Here is a 21,404-nt window from a genome sequence, read left to right on the forward strand (position 1 = left end):
TTTCAGACTACTGTGTGGGTAGTCCAATGGTGGTTTTAGGCAGTGTCCTTCTGTGCCCATAACATCGGCAAAAATGAGTGGCAGCCTATTCTTCATGCATTTCCCTGTGCATTTTCTGGGAAGCTCTGGCCATCATGATGTTTTCCATGTCAGTACTGCACAGTTTGTAGGTAGGGCTTGGATGCGTGGGTAAATACATCCCACAAGGTCAATCTGTCTAAAGATAAGGCTCTATGCTCAAGACTGAATATATGTCTTCCTTCACCTCGTGATTGGAAGGCCAGAGATTGATCTTCCTTCCCTCAGCTTCCCAATTTGCTACCTTCTTTTAAGTCTTGATAGGCCTTATCAATCCTATCTCTGATGCGTCCTATATCAAAGTTATCTACTTGGGCAACTCTGAATGGTCCTGGTGTTACTCCCTGTAACGGAAGGAACTCCTCTATAGTGCCCTTTTGTGTTGCTGGACTTGTTTCCATTAGCTCCTTTTGAATGCAGTCAATATCATGCTCCCGCTGTCTCCTCTTTCGTTCCAATTCTTCATCTAATTTTCTTCGCTTTCTCGCTTCCCATCTCTTTCCTCCTCTTGTCTTCTCTCCTCTCTTCTTTCCCTGCTCTTTGTTCTTGCCCTTCCTTTCGTCTCTGCATCCTTTTATCCCTTAAATTCTACGCTTCCTTCTCTTCTCTTTCCCTTTCTTGTCTATCCCATTCTTCGATTGCTCTCTGCCTCTTTTCATACTTTCTTTACTCCTTTTCCCTTTCTTACTTCTTTTGCTTCTCTTCCTGATACGACAGTACTCGATGCAGTCTGCTCTTTCTTTTGTGTTCATCCTCCTTTAATCTCTTTTCTCATTCCCTGTCTTTTCTATTCTGTTCATCTTGATCTTCCCTTTGCTTGACTTCCTCAATACCTTCCACATCTAACTTGAGTAATATCTGTCCTCCCATCCATTCGTTTTGTACATGCGTTTCTTCATCAGCTTTATCCTTCTCTCCTTTCCATCTCTTAATCTCTCGTTCTATATCTGTTGCTACATTTGATCGCTCACTTTTCTCCTCCTTTCCCTTGGTCTCTTCTGGAATATTGTCACTGTTATAGGCAGGTGGTTCGTATATCGTATTACTATACCCCATCGCTGATTTTAAATCCTTTAATCGATGCAATCCTATGTCTTCTGCACTATCGTTGTTTATTTCTGGCGAGGTAAGGGAGCAGAAGGCTCAACACATTCCTCCCTGCACTGGTTAAGCATTCATTCCTCAGGTGGCGGATCTTCTCTCTCTTCCTGGTACATTTTCCAAAGCTCTAAAACAGTTAACCTCTTTTCCAACCTCTTCCCCGTGTAGGCAGAGTGCAAATATGTGGTCATGTGCAGCAATACTGTTTTTGACAGTGATCCCCTTTGTGGTCACGGCATGGACATCTTATCTGCTGTGCCTTTTACGCATTCTGCACTATATTGTTTGAGCTGGGGCATATGTTTTGGCAGTGTCTTAAATAAATGCATCAAAGGAGTAATATCCCCCATTGTGTCTTAATTGACTGTCAATACTTACCAGTGTTTACACAGATACTTTTATGAATACAACAAATATGAGCGTGCTCCAACACTTGCCCCTCAAAGCCTCTATTTTTCAACTATCTCAGCCTACCTCTAGGTCAGTGCCGACAATTGCCATAGATAGGTAATGACTTATTATCTTTAACTTCAACTTTTACACAACTTATTTGTGTCGCTCCTCGACACCCTTTCTCAATCAAAAATACACAAGCAGTCCAACAAGTCAACCCTTTTAAATTAAACCATGTTACTCAGCCTCATTATCAAGCCTCTAATAATACTCTGATTAGAGTGTAGGTTATCTCATAATACAGACATGTCCTGTACGCAGACTATTTTACTCTTATTGGAGTGTGAGGTTACCTCTTCTAAAACCCACTTGGGTTAGGAATCTTGGGCTTTCTTCTCTCTTCTCTTATCACACATAAAAATGATTCCTGTTACTTTTGTAATTTCCCTGTTACTTTTGTTATTTCTCTGTTACTTTTCTAAACTACCACAATCCTGTCCCCTCAATTTGCCTTTTCCCGTAGTATACTCACCATTCGCTCGTTCAGCTTGATGCCTCCAATCAACCACTTTCGCTTTCCGTCCGCAAGCACCTGTGGAAACCAGGTAAGGATTTCATCAAAGAGGGACCCTACCCACCGTCTCGATTTTCTTGCAAGTTTTCTATTTGGCAGCTCTCCACAGGAAACCTGCAATCTTCCAGCTAGATGGCAAAGGGCACCCGATCATCCAAAACTCTAGAGATTTTACAGGTCGATAGGTCATTTTTCCGAACCATCCAGCATGCTGCCACGTGAACCCCAGTTATGGTTCTTTTAAACAAGGTGTGTTGATATATAAAAGGGATCATTATACTATATCCCATTTTGCTGATCTAAGTACATATATGGAAGTGTGTGCCCCACATTCATAAAACCTGCGGTCTTGAAAAAATAGACTCAGTGTTAGTTATTTCTAAAAAAATACTTTCCATTTTTAATCATTATTTCATCATTAGTTCACAAATATATAAAACCACTTATAAAAGTGTTTGGTATGAGTAAAACCCAACCTCACACAGCATGGTACTAAACAACAATACAAATATACAAATTCACATACATACAACCACATAGAACAATAAAAAACTTTTACAAAACAGCAGTGGATGAATTTAACAATTTTCCAAATACTGAGTATAATAACTCAGATACTAATAGCTCCCGACATGTTTCAGTTCTTGGTTTGCTCAAATGCATGAACTTTCTTCAGGGGAATAAAGATTTCTGAATTTCCACCATGCAATCCAAGGATAGGGTTCTGGGTTCTCACAAATTTCCTCTTGACTTGGTACCAGTAGTGCCAGTGTAGCCCCACCACAAATTAGCCATAAACTCCAAAATCGAGTCCTTGTTTATTTGATAGCTCCTGGTAGCTAAGGGCTCACTTTCCAAGCTTGTAATTCGCTTGATGCAGAGAGCGAATACTCATAGACCGGCCAAAAAGTGCCGTGCCAACATTTAAAACGCGGTGCACTATTATAAATAGTACTATTTATAATAGTGCACCGCGTTTTAAAGGAAATTTGTGAGAACCCAGAACCCTATCCTTGGATTGCATGGTGGAAATTCAGAAATCTTTATTCCCCTGAAGAAAGTTCATGCATTTGAGCAAACCAAGAACTGAAACATGTCGGGAGCTATTAGTATCTGAGTTATTATACTCAGTATTTGGAAAATTGTTAAATTCATCCACTGCTGTTTTGTAAAAGTTTTTTATTGTTCTATGTGGTTGTATGTATGTGAATTTGAATATTTGTATTGTTGTTTAGTACCATGCTGTGTGAGGTTGGGTTTTACTCATACCAAACACTTTTATAAGTGGTTTTATATATTTGTGAACTAATGATGAAATAATGATTAAAAATGGAAAGTATTTTTTTAGAAATAACTAACACTGAGTCTATTTTTTCAAGACCGCAGGTTTTATGAATGTGGGGCACACACTTCCATATATGTACTTAGATCAGCAAAATGGGATATAGTATAATGATCCCTTTTATATATCAACATATTTAGGTCACTCCCTGACCGTGTGGGAACATTTTTTGTAATAGGGTGTTTTGCCTTTTATGAAGTACTCTTTTAAACAAGGTAACAGCCCATACGATGGTTGGGGGATGCAGAATTACTCTTACACCAAATAATAAGACCGACTCTGGAAGTTGGCAAAAGGATTCTTTTTTAATCTCAATTGTCTAAAACAGGAAGTTATACCGGAAATCAACAGATGTCATACAGCATAGTCTCCTTCCGCTTGAACTCAACACATTTCATTAAAAAAAACGACTTTTATAATGAAAACTCATCATACGTGATGTCATACTATGTGACAAACTAAGAAAACCTACGTGGGACTGTGGTTGGCTTAAGGGGAACATCTAAGTATACTGTCTATAAGGCATTGGATTGTGATTGGATCTCTATCATCAGGTGGACAACTTATGCCCACCCCTAGTGCAAGTCATCTTCAACAAGTGTTGCCTGCACAGTATCCCATTGGCTCTCAAACTATTGGGCTCTTTGTTATACAGCCCTCTATAATTGGTTGGCATGGTTGTACCCTTCTGGAATATTCGAAGGGTACGCAAGCTGGTTCCCCAGGTGTCAGTGGGTGGACTTGACAATGCCTTCCCACCCAATTAACCCAACATCCATCACCACTCATGCCTTCTGCCATTTGAATTGTCTTTGAACTCGGCCTTGCAAAGCATCCCTGCTCCTGAGAATAGAAGGGAGTGCAAGCACATTCTTATCTTCAAGTCTTGGTGCTGCATGCCCAGTTTCTATTTCCATCTAACCCATGTGATAGGAGACTGTGTTTTAGGTCATTTCCAGTATTTCATAATATTAAATGAATAAAACTTGCCTCTCATGGTGTCTTTTCTTTGCATTGTAACAGGGGCTTGTCTCATTTCTCACATTATCTGTATCTTTACAGATAGATAACCAGTTCTTGGGTGCCCCAACCCTTTGACACTGGGCCAGACAGCCTTCTCGATTCTTCATTGATCTACAGCTGCTTTCTTTGATGCACCGCACTTATAGCCCTTCTCTTCATGGGTCCTGGCTTACTAAAGTTGCGACAACGAATATCCAGATTCTATATACATATATTGGTGGCACCGCCTGCAGTCTTTTCACTACGTATAGCCAGCCTTTACAATTACTTAGTCTATTTGCGTTACAACATCTGTACAGTTATAACATGGCTTGTATTTTCTGCATTGCTCTCTGCATGTGTAATCTTTATCCCTCACATAAAAGGTGTCTTGATTCTTTATTTTGTCATCAGATTCTATAAGGTCTATACATTCTCTTGTTTGGTCCCTTTTCTCAATGCATCATCTTCACCTTGTGCAATGCTACCAGTCTTCTCTTTCACTTATCTTCATATTCTATTGGGAACTTCCTCCAAGACGATACATCAGATAGGGTTATCTCAATGGATAACTCATCTCTAAGGGATTTTGTGGTATAGGCATCATTAATGCAGGACTTCTGGTAGAGGCATTCAGCGCTCCTCTTCCCTGCTATTATCTCGTTTGTTTTGCGTAAGTGACCCTGAGTAGGACCCGCATGCCCAGGCGTAGGTCCCGTGCCTGCTGGACCTAGAGACCCAAGCTACTCCTCAATGATGTGGCTCAACAGGGCCGAAACATGTTTGGGGATGCTTGTGGTCTTGTGCAGAACGGATGTGACCGATCAGTTTGGACTGGACTCCCCTTTTTGGGTGGGGGGCAAGCCTGATTTGCATATGGACTTTCCCCTTTTGTAATGGCTTGGCAGGTGAAGAACAATGGTCTGGAGGGTTGCCCAAAGCAATGCCGAGGTTAGGAATAGCTCCAAACCTTCCAGTAATCACCTCTTTTGTTTTGCGTAAGTCACCTCGAGTGGGTCGGGTATGCCCAGACGTGGTTCCTGTGCCTAATGGGCCTAGAGACCAAAGCTACTCCTCACTGATGAGACCCAACAAGGAAGAAACATGTTTGGGGATGCTTGTGGTCTTGTGCAGAAGGAATGTGACCAAGCAGTTTGGGCTGGACTGCACTCTTTTGGGGTGGAACAAAGCCTGATTTGCATATGGTCTTTCCCCTTTTGTAATGGCTTGGCAGGTGAAAAACGATGGTCTGGTCTGTTTCCAAGGCAATGCCAGAGGTTCAGATTAATTCCAAACCTTCTAGTAATCACCTCTTTTGTTTGGCTAAACCTTGGTTCAGCTTCATCCCAGAAAAAAGTACTAAAATCCTACCAAGAGATAGGGATAATAGCCAAAAATGATCCCAACAACCAGGGCATTTTAAAAAACAATCTAATTGAAACATACTTCCCAAGCAGAAATACTGCTTTGGAAAACATGTGAATGTACAACAAAGCCCAGAACTACTCATAAAAAACAATTTCATGACAGATGAGACAAGTGGAAAATATTCAGTCTCAACTTGTGAAGAAAGCCTACTAAAACTTACCAAACCCAGCCTAATTAATCATATAGAGTTATCATTTAAATCTCTGCAACATAGAGAACGGTATTACATGTCCCTAACTGCAACTTTATACACCTTGGAGAAAAGAAGAAGAATTATTATGTGACTTTGACTCCTGTATTTAAGTGGTGAAGCTGGTTCTGGTAAAACATTCTTAATTAAAATAACCAGCACATTTCTACAAAACATAACAAACAACAACCTTTTGGCTGTTGTAACAGCCCCCACAGGTTTAGCTGCATAGAACATAGGAGGTTTGACTTTACACAGACTACTGCTCCTTCCAGTAGAACATCAAAACAAATTATCAGCAGAAGATGCCAGAATGATGTAGAGGGCATAATAACTAGCCTCAAACCATCAAGATGCCAGGGGTACATCTGTCCTGCAACTATTATCAAAGAGGCAGTGAGGGATCTTGTACCTTTCATCACTACATTATTAAACACATCCTTTGAAACTAGCACGGTCCCAATCAATTTGAAAAATAATTGGGTCCTCCCACTATTAAAAAAAAAAACAGCCTTGATCCTTATATTCCTACTAATAATAGACCGATAACTACAGTACCTTTCCTATTAAAAATCCTAGACAGGGCAGCATACTTACAGATACAGGAACATCTTGAAACCAATAACCTTCTCGGCCAGTGACAATCAGGCTTTAGACCGAGACACAGCACCAAAACAGTGTTGATGGACTTAAAAACTCAGATCGACGACATAAAAGATAAAGGCAATTTAGCCCTCCTTCTACTAGACTTATCGGCCACCTTTGATTTAGTCAATCAAAAAGTCCTGTGCAAACAATTTTCGTCAGCAGCCATTTCTCAGCCAAAGCCACTGCTTGGACACAAGGCCGACCCGGGGCCTTCCTTATTTGGGCATGTACTTTCCCGCGAAACACAGATGCTTTCGTGGGCTTCTACAGGCCTGGTGTGAGCCTCCAGGATGTGGGATGGGATGTCTGGTCCCAATACACATCCTCGGTGCCAGAGAGTCTAGTGTGTCTTGAATGCCTGGGACCACCGTGGTCCATGATAGGTCCACGTATGATGTGAGTGTTTTGTGAGCAGATCTCCCATTGGGTCCTCTCCGTTTTGGCGCAAAGGGAACTCTGGATAAGAGGAGGCTGGAAACACCACTACCATGTCGATTTCCTGAGTTCTCATGAACGACGGATACAGGAGCCAAGTATCCTGCAACTAAGAGGCTGAACCGAGGAATCGCTGGTGAACCGCTGAAGGACTGATCCTCTTCACTGATGTCGCCCTGTGAGACCATTCTACCTCTGATTGAACGAGAAGGCCTGTACTGGTACTTCGACCCTTTGGAATAGTGGGAACAAGTATTCTCGGCATCTTCATCATCTCCTGCATGTAAGCCTTTGGAAGCATCCCTGGGCCATCCAGTGGACTGACCAGCCTACCCAGGAGCCTTGCTCTGTCACCGCCGTCAGGTTGCTGCTGTATTCCGAGTCCTTAGCACTCTCACACGATTCGTACACTTGGCATTCCCAAGTCTGAAGTGAGAAGTGTGCATTGGGCTGAAATACACACGGCCGCTGCGTTGCCCTGCTGTGGTAACAATCTGTGCGGGTTCTCGCGTTTGGGACATCCTCAAATCTAACTTCTGCTGCCGCGGAATCTACACGACGCCGAGACGTCCCCTGCTCGTATCTGAACCTGCCAGCATTGAAACTGATACGGAGATGCCTGGGTCCGCCTGCATCGGGGACTGGCGAGTAGCAACGCTAGGAACCGGTCGCCCCCCGCAGTAGCCTGTAGCTTTTCCTCGCTGTGTTAAACAGCATGCCTTTTTCGCACTCGCGCTCTGCTTCTGTCCACAAGTGGAGGCTGCGCTAGAGTAGCGGAGATCTGTTTGTGCTCATTTGTTCACTGCTCTGAACTGCCTGATTTCCTTGAAGAGACTCCGCTTGGCCCGCTGGCACCAGCATGTGCAGGTACTTTTGAGCACAAGGCTCCACTCTTCGTAGGGCTCGGACTTCCTTCTAGTTAGGTGGCCTCTGAAGGCGAACTGGGTCGAACGATTACTTGCACTGCCTGTTTCCTCCCCATCTAGGTGGTCTGTATTTTTCGTGCTTCTAACTCTTTAGACCCTTCGGTAATTGTATATATATTGTATTTGATTGTGATGTGTTGGTTTACTTGAGTTTTACCGTGATTCTTTACTATGGTCAATGTTACAGAGGCCTTGTAATAAATGTGTCTATATTTTTAATATAACACCTACCTGGAGTAATTTGTAAGTGTCCTTGTTTTGTGTGCTCATTGCAGGCTTTCAGTCACCCTCACCCCTCTTGAGACCTAGTGTTTACCGCCGCCATCACTACCCGGATTGGTCTGACTTGTCCAGAGGTTAGCCTGTTCCAAGAAACTAGGCTGGCCTTCCGAACCTCTGCCCCTTCAGGACAGAGTTCAGAAATCCATCTTAACAAGTTGGTGTACAACGGTGGGATACGACTGAAGGTATCCAGTGTTGCGCACGAGCGAAGGCATTTCAAGTTATTCCTATCAGGACACGTAGTGAATTGTCGTAGTATAACTTTTAAAAGGCAATATTCCTATCTAACAGTATGGAAACAAATACCTTGTTAACTTTAAATGCTTCTAAATCCGAAACATTGAAAAAGATGTGTGCTGAGAGAAGTGTCTCCTCTTAAGGCACCAAATTGGATGTGATCCAAAGAATCGTGGAGTGGCAAGAAGCTCGGCTTGACGCTATAGCTTCCGAGGACAGTGCAGAAGGAGGTGTGGCTGCTCTCACTGGTAGAACTGACAGTTCTGACGCTGCACTGGTCCACCGCGACCATGAGGACAGGGAGGATGAAATGTCTAATGTTTCCTCGGCCAGTGTTGATGGGGAGGCCATGCTTGAATTCAAGAAGCAAGAGCTGCTGTTTAGGCAGAAGGAGCTTGAGTTCAGTATGGCCAAACTCCAGGAAGAGCTTGAGTTCAATAGGGCCAAGCTAAAAATCGAACAGGCAGAAAAACAGAAAGACAGGGATCACCAGTTGGAACTGGCCAAGCTTCAGGTTGCAAATAGATCCAAAGGTCCTGGACATGGGTCTGGGGCCTCCTCTCATCCACGGTTTCCAAAAGATCTGCTCAGTGTGTACGAGGAAAGGAATGACATTATGGACTGGCTGAATACGTTTGAGTATGCATGTGAAGTTCAACAAGTTGACAATGCTGATAAAATGGCCTGGTTAGTCAGCAGACTGCCCCATTCTGGCTGCAGTGCCATATGTAAATGTCGAAGGCTGAGCGAGCAGATTTTGCAATGTTGAAGCAAACTCTCATTTTAAAGTTTGGAAAGACTCCTGCCCAATATTTCAAACGATTCTGAGAGTATAAGAAAAAAGAAGGTGGTTCTTGGGTATCTTATGTAACCGAATCCTTAAAAAACTTGACTGGTTGGGTCGAAGGTTATAAGGTTTCTACCTTTGAAGGTATGATAAGTCTTGTCATGCTGGAGCATATTTTTGCATCTTCTTCCCCGGAGCTTAAGCAGCATTTGGCGGATTCTAAGGAGATAGATCCAAAGAAACTTGCCATTGCAGCAGATTTATGGATATCACATCGAGTGTCCCATAAGGACAAAACTCATCCTGGTAAGCAGGAGGAAGGGAAATAGTCCATAGATAAGGAGGGTGGAGAATCTGATAAATCTTCTTCTCAAAAGGGCCACAAAAAGAAAAATAAGGGTAAGACACAAGAGAACTCACAGGGTAGTGGAGGTCATCCTCAGAAACAGAACTCTGGTTATAATAAGCCTCACTATGTAAACAGACCCAATGGATCTTGTTTTGCTTGTGGAGCAACTGACCACGTGAAGGGGGATCCCGGGTGTAAGGTTAAACCTTTGGGGGTCCACTCCGCTAATCTGGCCTTCTCCTCTTACGAGGAAGAAGAGATTACAGGAGCATCCTTCTCCTCAGACTCCCTCCCCAGTGGGATAGAAGCTGAGATAGTTTGTTTTCCTGGGTTCCTGGGAGCCTAAAGTCGCAGAGGCTTATGCTAGGATTCCAGATAATACCAAGCACTACTTTAAAGATAGTGTGCTGATCAATATAGTTGATACTCCAGCTCTTAGGGATAGTGGGTGCAGTCGCAATGTAGTGGATTCTACCTTGGTAGACTCAGAGGAAGTTGCCAGAGCTACTCTGATGCCCACTAAATTGGCTGACGGCCCACCTCTCATGTTCCCAGTAATACCTGTAAATCTTACTATCAATGGTACAGCTGTCAGGATTCCAGTGAGCATTCAGAGGAGGGTCCCAGGAAAGGTCTTGTTGGGGAATGATCTCAGAGCTTTAGGGCTTGTAGGAGATACTGCAGACAGACCCTGCACAAGGTCACAAACGAGGGCAGCATTGGCCAAGACCAATGCCCTGCCCCAGCCAAAGGGGAAACTCAAGGCTAAAGGAGTCAAGAAACCAAGAAGAGGGAAAGAGAATATTCCCCCGAACTCACCTACCACTGCGGTGGAGGTAGTTGATCAATCGCCCGGACCTGACGAGGAGGTGGTGATGCCTGAAGTGTTTGACCCCAATGACCACCCTGAACTAAACGACTTGTTAGTAGAAGGTGGTCCTGACAGGGAAGAATTCAGTAAAGGCCAACATGAGTGCCCATCTCTGGAAGGCCTAAGGAGACAGGCCTGCTCCCAGCTTGAGGGTGAACCTCCTGGGAAGCATCGGATTTATTGGGAAGGTGGACTACTGTATTGTGAGCCCATAGAGTCTACAGAAGGAGACCATAGGAGGTTGGTGGTTCCCCTTGCTGTAAGACCCTTCCTCCTGCAGCTGGCGCATGAATTTCCCCTTGCTGGTCACCTTTGTATTGAGAGGACCAAGCAAAAGTTATCCATGCACTTCTACTGGCCCAAGATGGGGGTGCAAGTAGAAAGTCACTGTAGGAGTTGTGCCTCCTGCCAGTTATCTGGTAAGAGTGGCTCAACAATCCAAGCTCCATTGGTACCACTCCCAGTTGTGGGAATACCATTCGAAAAGGTAGGGATCGACATTGTTGGTCCCCTTGACCCGCATACAACCTCAGGCAATAGGTTTATCCTGGTGCTAGTCGACTATGCTACCAGATACCCTGAGGCCATCCCATTGAAAACTGTAACTGCCAAGTCAGTTGCAAAAGCGGTACTTGGCGTCTATACTAGGGTTGGCTTCCCTAAAGAAGTTGTGTCTGACAGAGGCAGCAACTTTATGTCAAAGTATATGCAGGGTATGTGGAAGGAATGTGGGGTCACCTACAAGTTCTCTTCCGCATACCACCCCCAGACCAATGGTCTGGTGGAACGGTTCAACAGAATGTTAAAGAGTATGATTGGGGCTCTGGAAGAACCTCAAAGAAGAAAATGGGATCTTCTTTTACCATGCTTACTGTTTGCCTACCGAGAGGTACCACAGGAGGGTGTTGGCTTCGACCCCTTCGAACGTCTGTTTGGTCACCCTGTGCAGGGACCCTTAGCCATGGTCAAGGAGGGATGGGAGATGCCCACTGCCCCTATTACTACCAACGTAGTCGACTATGTGTTAGGGCTCAGAAAACGGATGGTACTTCTGATGGGTCTGGCTAGCGACAAGTTGAAGGCAGGACAAGAGCTGGTGAAACATTGGTATGACCAGAAAGCTTCCCTCATCAACTTTATACCTGGTCAGCAAGTCCTGATCATGAATCCCGTAAGGCCTAGAGCTTTACAGGACAAATGGTCAGGCCCGTACACAGTGGTAGAGCCCCTGGTTGAGGTCAACTATTTAGTGGACCTTGGAAGGCCTGGGCTCCAAAATTGTTCCACATAAATAGGCGGAAGGCTTTCGTCTCAAGAGTCGAAATCGCAGCACTGCTACTGGCTTCAGATGTTGAGTAAGAGGAGTCTGAACCTCTCCTCGACCTGTTCCAAAGCGGTCCTTCAGATAGCTCCTTTGAGGGTCTCCGAGTGGCCCCTCACCTGATTTCTAATCAGCAGGCTGAGGTGAAAGGTTTGCTTAGGCAGTTTTCCCCCCTGTTTTCGCAGTCCCCTGGTTTGACACCTTGGTGCAAACACAACATAGACACAGGAGACAAAGTACGGTCTTACATTAAGACAGAGGTCAACAAAATGTTAGATCTTGGGGTGATTGAACCCTCTAGTAGTCCTTGGTCCAGCCCTGTGCTTTTGGTTCCAAAAGCAGGCACTTCCGAATTGAGGTTCTGCGTGGATTACAGGGCTGTGAATGCTGTCACCAAGACAGATGCACACCCTTTGCTAAGAACAGATGAGCTGGTGCATACCTTGGGTGCCTCCAAGTACCTCAGCATGTTTCACCTCACTGCAGGCTATTGGCAAATAGCCTTAGCAGAACATGCCAAGGAGAAGACAGCGTTTTCCACTCCAGACGGCCTTTACCAATTCAAGGTAATGCCGTTCGGGTTGAAGAATGCACCTGCCACTTTCCAGAGGCTTGTGAATCATGTGTTGAATGGGTTGGATGAATTCTGTCTTGCATATCTGGATGATATAGCAGTTTTCAGCGCCACCTGGGAAGACCATGTGAGACACCTCGGGATTGTGCTACAGGCTCTTCAGAAAGCACACTTGACCATAAAGGCTAGTAAATGCCAGATTGGACAAGGCTCAGTTGTTTACCTTGGACATGAAGTAGGTGGAGGGAGGATACAGCCTCTACCCAGTAAAGTACAAGCAGTACAAGACTGGCCTACCCCCACTACACAGACCCAAGTGAGAGCCTTCTTAGGACTCACAGGGTATTACCACAAATTCATGGCAGACTATGGCACCATAGCTGCCCCTCTGACTGCCCTCACCACTCCGAATAATTCCAAGAAGGTAAATTGGACCGACGAGTGTGAGAAGGCCTTCAACGGCTTAAAAGACTCCATGTGCCAGGCCCCTGTCCTCAGGGCCCCTGATTATCAAAGACCTTTTATTGTGCAGACAGACACCTCTGACACTGGGATAGAAGCTGTACTATCGCAAGTAGATGAGAAGGGCAAGGAACACCCTATTGGTTTCATTAGTTGCCTGCTTAAGGACCGAGAGCTCAGATGGTCCACAGTGGAGAAATAATGTTTCTCTGTTGCGTGGGCCCTATGGAAGCTGATGCCCTACCTCTATGGGACCCACTTCACTGTGCAAACTGACCATAAGCCCTAAAAGTGGCTAATGAACATGAAGGGAGAGAATCCAAAGTTGCTTAGGTGGTCCATAAGTCTACAAGGCTTTGACTTCACTATTGAGCATAGGCTAGGTGTCCAACATAGCAATGCTGATGGGTTGTCCAGAATGTTTAACCAACCTGAACAAGAGACTCATCCAGGGGTGGATTAGTTCCCCCTGTCCACAGTCTGGGAGGGGCGAGTGTTAGGAAAGATTTCTTAATTGTAGGTAATTTTCCTTCCATGTGGCAACCCCTAAACTTTTTGCTGTTGTTTTCACCCTGATCTAGACTTTGCTGGAGAAGCGCAGCCTTCCGCCGCACTCCTCTGGGCTTTCGCTCCATTCTTGCGGGGAAACTGACATGCCTTTAAGACAGTCAGTACCGGGAAACGTTGTTTTCCGTAGTTCTTTTCTCATGTTGCCACTTTTGCGCAACATGGCACAAGAGGGCACTGTGAGCTAAGTTACTGCTCTCTTGGGTCTCTAGTCATTCTACAGGCCCTAGACACTCTCTTTGGATTGTTAACGAACGGTGCAAGTGAATCATGGACGGGACTGGTGGCAGAGATCGTTTCTTTGTGTTTTGAGCTCCTTTTAGCTGTTTAAGCGCGTTTCTCGCGCTTAGCCCAAAATGGTGGCCTGGTTCCCAAAATGGCCAGACCACGAGTCTCTTTGTCCTGCCCGCTGACCATCTTGCCCCCTTCACCTTCTCCAGGTCGAGCCGACTCGGGGCCTTCCTTATTTGGGCATGTACTTTCCCGCGAAACACAGATGCTTTCATGGGCTTCTACAGGCCTGGTGTGAGCCTCCAGGATGTGGGCTGGGATGTCTGGTCCCAATACACATCCTGGGTGCCAGAGAGTCTAGTGTGTCTTGAATGCATGGGACCACCGTGGTCCGTGATAGGTCCACGTATGGTGTGAGTGTTTTGTGAGCAGATCGACCATTGGGTCCTCTCCGTTTTGGTGCGAAGGGAACTCTGGATAAGAGGAGGCTGTAAACACCACTACCATGCCGATCTCCTGAGTTCTCACGAATGACGGATACAGGAGCCAAGTATCCTGCAACTAAGAGGCTGAACTGAGGAATCGCTGGTGACCCGCTGAAGGACTACTCCTCTGCACTGCTGTCGGCCTGTGAGACCATTCTGCCTCTGATTGAACGAGAAGGCCTGTACTGGTACTTCGACCCTTTGAATAGTGGGAACAACTATTCTAAGCATCTTCATCATCTCCTGCACGTAAGCCTTCAGAAGCGTCCCTCGGCAATCCAGTGGAATGACCAGCATACCCAAGAGCCTTGCTATGTCACCGCCGTCAGGTTGCTGCTGTATTCCGAGTCCTTAGCACTCTCACACGATTTGTACACTTGGCATTCCCAGGTCTGAAGTGAGAAGTGTGCATTGGGCTGAAAAACACACAGCCGCTGCGTTGCCCTGCTGTGGTAACAATCTGTGTGGGTTCACTGCGTTTGGGACATCCTCAACTCTAACTTCTGCTGCCGCGGAATCTACATGACGCAAAACGTCCCCTGCTCGTATCTGAACCTGCCGGCACTGAAACTGACGCAGAGAAGCCTGGGTCTGCCTGCATCGGGGACCGGTGAGTAGCAACGCTAGGAACCGGTCGCCCCACCTGCAGTAGCCTGTAGCTTTTCCTCGCTGTGTTAAACAGCACGGCTTTTTCGCACTCGCGCTCTGCTTCTGCCCACAAGTGGAGGCCGCGCTTGAGTAGCAGTGTTAGGGAGAATTCTCTGTTTAGGCTGAACTTCCTAACCTAGTGAGTCCCCCAGCAGCTTTGCTGGATATTAAGGGTTTATTATTTTCTCCTGCCAAGAGTGAGACTCTTTTACCCTTACTCTTGGGCATGATTTGAGTGTGTTTCTTTGAATCTAGATGTGTTTAATGGGCTATGGGGTCTTTTACCCCATAGGGCTTCATGTGTTTTTGTGATGTGTGTTACACAGCACCCTCAGTGCAGTAACACAGGGGTGTCATAGTGACCCCCCAGAATAGACTCCATACCCTGGGACTGACTACTGTCTCCCAGGGCACCATTGACTTTACTAGTCTTAAATTCTGAACAGAACCAGTACAAACCATCATATTGTGGACGTACTGGCTGGGGCAATTCAACTGCCCCAGAGTCTGTTAGTCGAGGGGGCACGTCTCCGTCCCCCCTGATCGAGTTTTGGCTGGTGGCAGTGGATACTACTTTTTATATTCAACCGCAAATATTTTCCTATGGGATTTCCCATTGTTTTAGGCTACTATCTTTATTTAATTATTTACGGTAGCCTCGAACATACCGCTGGTTTATTTAATTAATATTAATTCTCCGGTTGGTATTTTTGCCAAACTTGATTCTAAAATGGCGTTTGTGTTCTCTTCTGTGACTCCAACCCAAGTCGAGCCTTTTGTTCCACTTTTTGGCGGGCTTTTCCACAGAAGCCCTCCAAAATGGTGCCACTCTGTCTGGGGTACTTAGGAGGGGTGGAGGGGGATTTAGATACCCTGGACTGAGTTGCCTAGGCAACTCTAGTCGCACTCCGTCCTGATTGGCCCAAGTGTTGAGCCGGCCGGCTCACCACTTAGCATGTTTGAGTGACAGCTAGGCTGAGTGAATGGGGGTTTTCTGCATAAAAGCAGGGCTTTGCGGACTGGAACTTCAGAAGTCGCCACAGGACCTAAGAATCCGATGAGGGAGAAGCTGAGCCGACCTGCCACGACGCCACCACCGGTGGAGCCCTGCTGGACCGTCTCACCACTTTTCCCAACGACAGAGGAGATCTCCCGCCGGAGAGTCTTCTTCCTTTGACTGGTGGGGATAACCTGTTTCACCGTCTTTTTGCCTTCCCGACATACCTCATGGCCGCCTTGCCTGTGCCAAGCACCCCGGCAACCGGGATACCACGGGAAAACCACAGGTTTTACCATGACCGCGAAACAAAGGTACCACCTTTAACCGGAAAACTCCGCGGCTGGTTTCTTCCCTGGCAGTGCAATGACCTTCATCTTTCCTCCAAGTCGAGATCTTCTCTTCCGCTGGACGACGACACCCATTGCCAGGAACAACTGCCACCGCTGGAGGATCCTTCCCACTTAAGGTACTGTGTCCCGCCTGGATTCCCTTGCCAACGACTGAACGGGGTAGATTTAGCCCCCAGCTTTCGAACCTGGGTTAGCCTGGGACACCCTGGCTAAACTTTCCTAAGCCTCTCTAAACTCTTTTTGAACTCTCTGCAAGACTTTCTAAGCCTAGTGTAACTGTGTGATCTTGGGCGCATTTGTGCTCTGCTCTCTCTAAGAGTGGGCCCAGTCTTTGGACTTTGGCTCACCAGTGACTTTTGCTCTTCTGCCTTGCTAACAGTGTTCCTGAATCTTAGAGTGGTGTACTTTTCCATATTCTGTCTTTTTCCATCCCTTTCTCACAAACTTATTGGAGTGCCATCTAGTTGAGCGCTCACCTCTGTATGAAAATAAGTGGTATTTTACTGAGACTTATCTGATAAGGAAAAAGGGGTGTATATATTACAATAGTAACTGTGTTTAGAATATTTTACAACAGGAGTGCTGGAGTGTTTCAAACAGTGTGTTTTTAAATAAATAATTATATACTTTGATACCAAAGCTCTGGTCAGTGTTTGCTTGTATTATTGTGTCTGATTGCCTATTGTGTATACTTTGCATACTGCCTAATTCTTCTTGGGAGAAGTCTGACTGCTCAGCCACAGCTACCAGGTAAATTTGGGTGGTACAGACTGCTACCAAGTGGGTTTACTGCTAACACCTGTAGTCCTAAATCTTTTGCAGTGTTCCCTAAAGGGACTGCACAGGTTTCTGCCTAACACTGGTATACAGCGGTGGGGTTTGTATTGAGTATGCATTTTAGAGTGCTTTAGGATACCTTAGTACAACTAACCACAAAGCTTAGCACTGAAAAAGTAATCTTTCTAACATGTCAACTATGGAAAATTATAGTCAAGAGTCCCTTGCTACAAAAACTGCTGATTGTTTAAGAGTTCTATTTAAGCATAAGAATCTCCTGACTAAAGGCAAGAAAATGGAATTGATAGAAAGGTTGTTAGCTAACCAAAGTCTGGATGATGGTTCAGAGGAACCTACCATGCCAGAAAATGTAGATAACAGTATAGAGATTGATGCTGATCAAAATGTTGATAATTTTGAGGAAGAGTCAGAAGAGGAGGGTGAGGCTGCTGTGACTGTCCCCCCTAGGCCTCTGTCTGCTCTACCTGCTGTACCTACTGGGCCTTTGCCAAGTCCCACACTTAGTCCTCATTATCTTGAATTAGAGAAAATGAAACTTGAACTAGAGTTCAAGAGACTGAATACTCAGGCTGAACAGAGACACCAGGAACTGAATCAAGAACTAAGGCTAAGGGAAATGGAGCTCAAGCATGAGCTAGAAATGAAGAAATTATCTGTTGAAAATGCTTCTCTCTCTGGCTCCTCTAGAAGTTCCAGTCCTAAAAGACCCCAGATGCCTAAAGAATTGGTTGGTATGTATGAGCCTAAGTTGGATGTGTTGGATTGTTTGTCTCTGTTTGAATATAATCATGGGCTCCAGAACATCACAGGAAATGACTTACTCACCTGGTTGTTCTCTAGGCTTCCCCCTGTTGCAACTGATGTGGTAATGGAGTTGGGGGAGGAGGATAGGAAAGAGTATGAATGTGTGAAACTAGCTCTGATAGCTAGATTTGGGAAAACCCCTTCCCAGTATCTTAAGAGGTTTAGGACCCTCAAAAAGCATGATGGTGTCACGATGCCCGCTCCCGGGGAGCCGGCTCAGGCCCTGCATCCCCGAAAGCGGACATCAAGTCCCCGGGGAAGGTCCCAGCAACCCCTTATAGGGGCCCTTTGGACAGCGTCCTGGCGCCTATGGCGCCAGGCTCATAGAAAACGTCAGTCCTGGCGCCATAGGCGTCAGGCTCATTATGAAAGTGTTTGGGTGCACTTACCTGATGCAGACCATGCTGCAGAACCCCGGCCTCCTTGAGGCCTGAAAGGAACTAATTTACCTGTGGGACTCAATTACCACCCGGGCGTGGTCGGAAAGGATACATACCTGATTGGAGGAAGGACACATTCTAGGAACTTCTTCCAAGGCTATTTAAACCACACCCGATCAGCCACACGTGCTTCGCGTTGTTCTGCATCTAGCAGCTGGATGCTCACATTGTGTGCTGCTCCTGCATCTTGACTTCTGCCACACCTGCCAGCATCCTGAATAACCTGCACAGGAAGGGAAAAAGAGAACAGAAGAAGGAAAAGGCCTCACCTGCTAAATCTGCATCCCAGAGACATTTCGCCGACAATCCTGAAAAGGAAGACATTTATTTTTAAAAGCACATCGCATCGATCGCTGCAGCGCCGCATTCTACTCACTTTTACAGGGCGCCTCCATGTTCAGCAGCGACCATCCGGATTCGCAGTCGCGCCCCCGCGCCTAGGGAGAAAAAGACAAGAACAAAGGTGAGAGAAAGAAGGGAAAAGGGAAGCTAAAACTCCATGTCAAGACTTACCTGTTGGGTCATTCCCTTTTCATTTCGTGTCCGCGCCGCATCCAGGCATTTTCGGACCCCGGCCCCTAACGGGAAAAAGACATCAACGTTAATGAGTGAATGAAAAGACATTACCAAAACACTCATTAAAGACTTACCTGATTTCCACAAGGATTTCACCGCTCACCTCGGGTCGGTGCCTGTTCCCCGGCATTCCGTACCCCGGCCCCTATGGGGAAAAAGACACTAGCATTAGAACATTAATGCATGGACACAAGGAGAACCACTTATAGAAAAACTTACCTGGAAGCCAAGCAAGTTTGGTTCTCACCCATCCGAAAATCCAGTGACGTAACTGGATACCAACGCGCCCCTGCATCAGAAGCAGGATGGAGAGCTCGTCCTTCCAGACCCAAGGTGAGATGTTACGGGGAAGCACAGAAGGGTTTTGAGGAGGGTGAGAGGGGTAAGTGGGAGGCCGATTGCATTACCCCGCAGACAGTTAACCCCCTATTCTCACCTACAGAAGGATACTTCTGCGAGTCAGACAAGCCAGATCTGGGGCCCGGTCCAGTCCGTCTTCCGAACCCTGCGCATCACCTTAGACGAGGTCACAGCAGCGCGAACCAGGCCAGCGCCCCCGTGGGAGTCAGTTGAGCGTTACAGAACGCAAAGCCTTCCTACAAATTCCCACCCAGGCGCTATGGAAACTTCTGAGACTGATCAGTTGGCCCAATTACTGGGGGAATTACGGGCCGAAGTACATGCCGCTCATCAAGAGACTAATGCCCTCAAGAGGGAATTAATAATATCAAAGGAAAGAACTGATGACCTGGCCAGACAGCTTTTGCAAGGTCAATCTGGACAAACTCCTCTACCCTGTTCCGGAGGGAACCCCGCTCCTGTGGTTCCCAGTAACCCTGTGCAGATTAATCTACCTGGAAACATGCCGCTGGCCCCACCTGAACGCTTTGCTGGGGACCCCAAACGATTCGCCGTATTCATGAATCAGTGTCGTTTGCACTTCCTATGCAGACCTGGGGCCTTCCCTAATGATCAGACCAAAGTAGCCTTTGTATTGTCATATCTCAGTGGCTGCGCTGCCGATTGGTCAGTTCCACTGGTTACTCAAGATGACCCGATTCTCCGTGATTTTCAAGGATTTCAAGCAAGCATGGAAAGGTTATTTGCTCGACAGTCTCAGGGGCAGGCTCTGGATGACGAACTTCTATCCCTGCGACAGGGCAATCAGGACCTCCTATCCTATATTGCAACCTTTAATAGACTAATTGTGGAAACGGGATGGCCAGAGGATAAAAGAGTCACGTTATTTTATCGAGGTCTACGTGGAGAACTTAAAGATGTCTTGGCCCAAGTTGTAAATCCGCCCCAAGAATGCACAGAATATATAGACTTAGTGGTCCAATTGGATCACAGACTTCAAAACAGAAAAACAGATCGGTCCAGGTTTGAGACGCGGGTGTTGGTCAAGACCCACGCTAACCCCAAGGGATTTGATGTCTCTGAGCCTATGCAAATTGGAGGGGTTAAAGAACCCTTAACTCAAAAGGAACGTGAAAGGAGGCGGCAGTTAAAATGATGTCTTTATTGTGGGAACTCTGGACACTTTCTACGAGATTGCCCGGCAAAACCGCCCCGAAAAGCGGTAGGAGCCGCTGATAAAAACCATGAAGACTCTGTTTCGGGAAACGACTCAGCCCGACAAGCCTAGGGGTCCGCTTGCCGAGCTTGAAAACTAACTCTCAGACCTCGCATTTCATTGTGCCAATGGTTCTCGTAGATCCAGAAAAGCCTAAGCGGTTGCATGCAATAAAGGCATACATCGATAGTGGGGCTATTGTAAACTATGTGGATCGTGAATTGGCCTCTAGGATTAACCTCCCTCTCCGTCCTAAAACCAGCAAAGATTTCATCACCACAGTCGATGGAACTGAAATTGCCTCTGGACCAGTAACACATTCCACTACTGGGGTGACTCTTATAGGTCCTGACGGCCATCGGGAGGCAGTTGTGTTTGATGTAATCAAGGCTCCACAGTTTCAGGTTATTCTTGGAATTCCTTGGTTAGAGACACATAATCCTCGAATTGATTGGTGAGCTAAGAGAATAACCTTCCCGGATTGTGCACAAACATGCTACCCAGAAAACCTGAAGATTAATCTAGCATCTGTAACCTCTGCCTCCATGCAATTACCTCCGGAATACCAGGACTTTCAGGACGTCTTCCAAAAGGAACAGGCCAACACGTCACCTCCTCACCGTTCGTACGATTGCCAAATCGATCTGGTGCCCGGTGCACAACCCCCTTGTAGCAGGATTTATGCCCTTACCGAACCTGAGTACCTGCATTTGAGACAATATTTGGATCAATACCTCGCCAATGGTTTTATTCGCCCGTCAAAGTCCCCGGCATCCTCGGCTTTGTTCTTTGTGCCTAAAAAAGAAGGCGACCTTAGAACTTGTATCGATTACCGCGCATTGAACCAGATAACGGTTAAAAACCGTTATCCTCTGCCTCTGATTCCTGAACTCCTTGACCAGGTGAAGGACGCTTGCATATACACCAAG

This window comes from Ambystoma mexicanum, chromosome 5q (assembly GCF_040938575.1).
Source record: "Ambystoma mexicanum isolate Mex_15411 chromosome 5q, UKY_AmexF1_1, whole genome shotgun sequence".
NCBI classification, from domain to species: Eukaryota; Metazoa; Chordata; class Amphibia; order Caudata; family Ambystomatidae; genus Ambystoma; species Ambystoma mexicanum.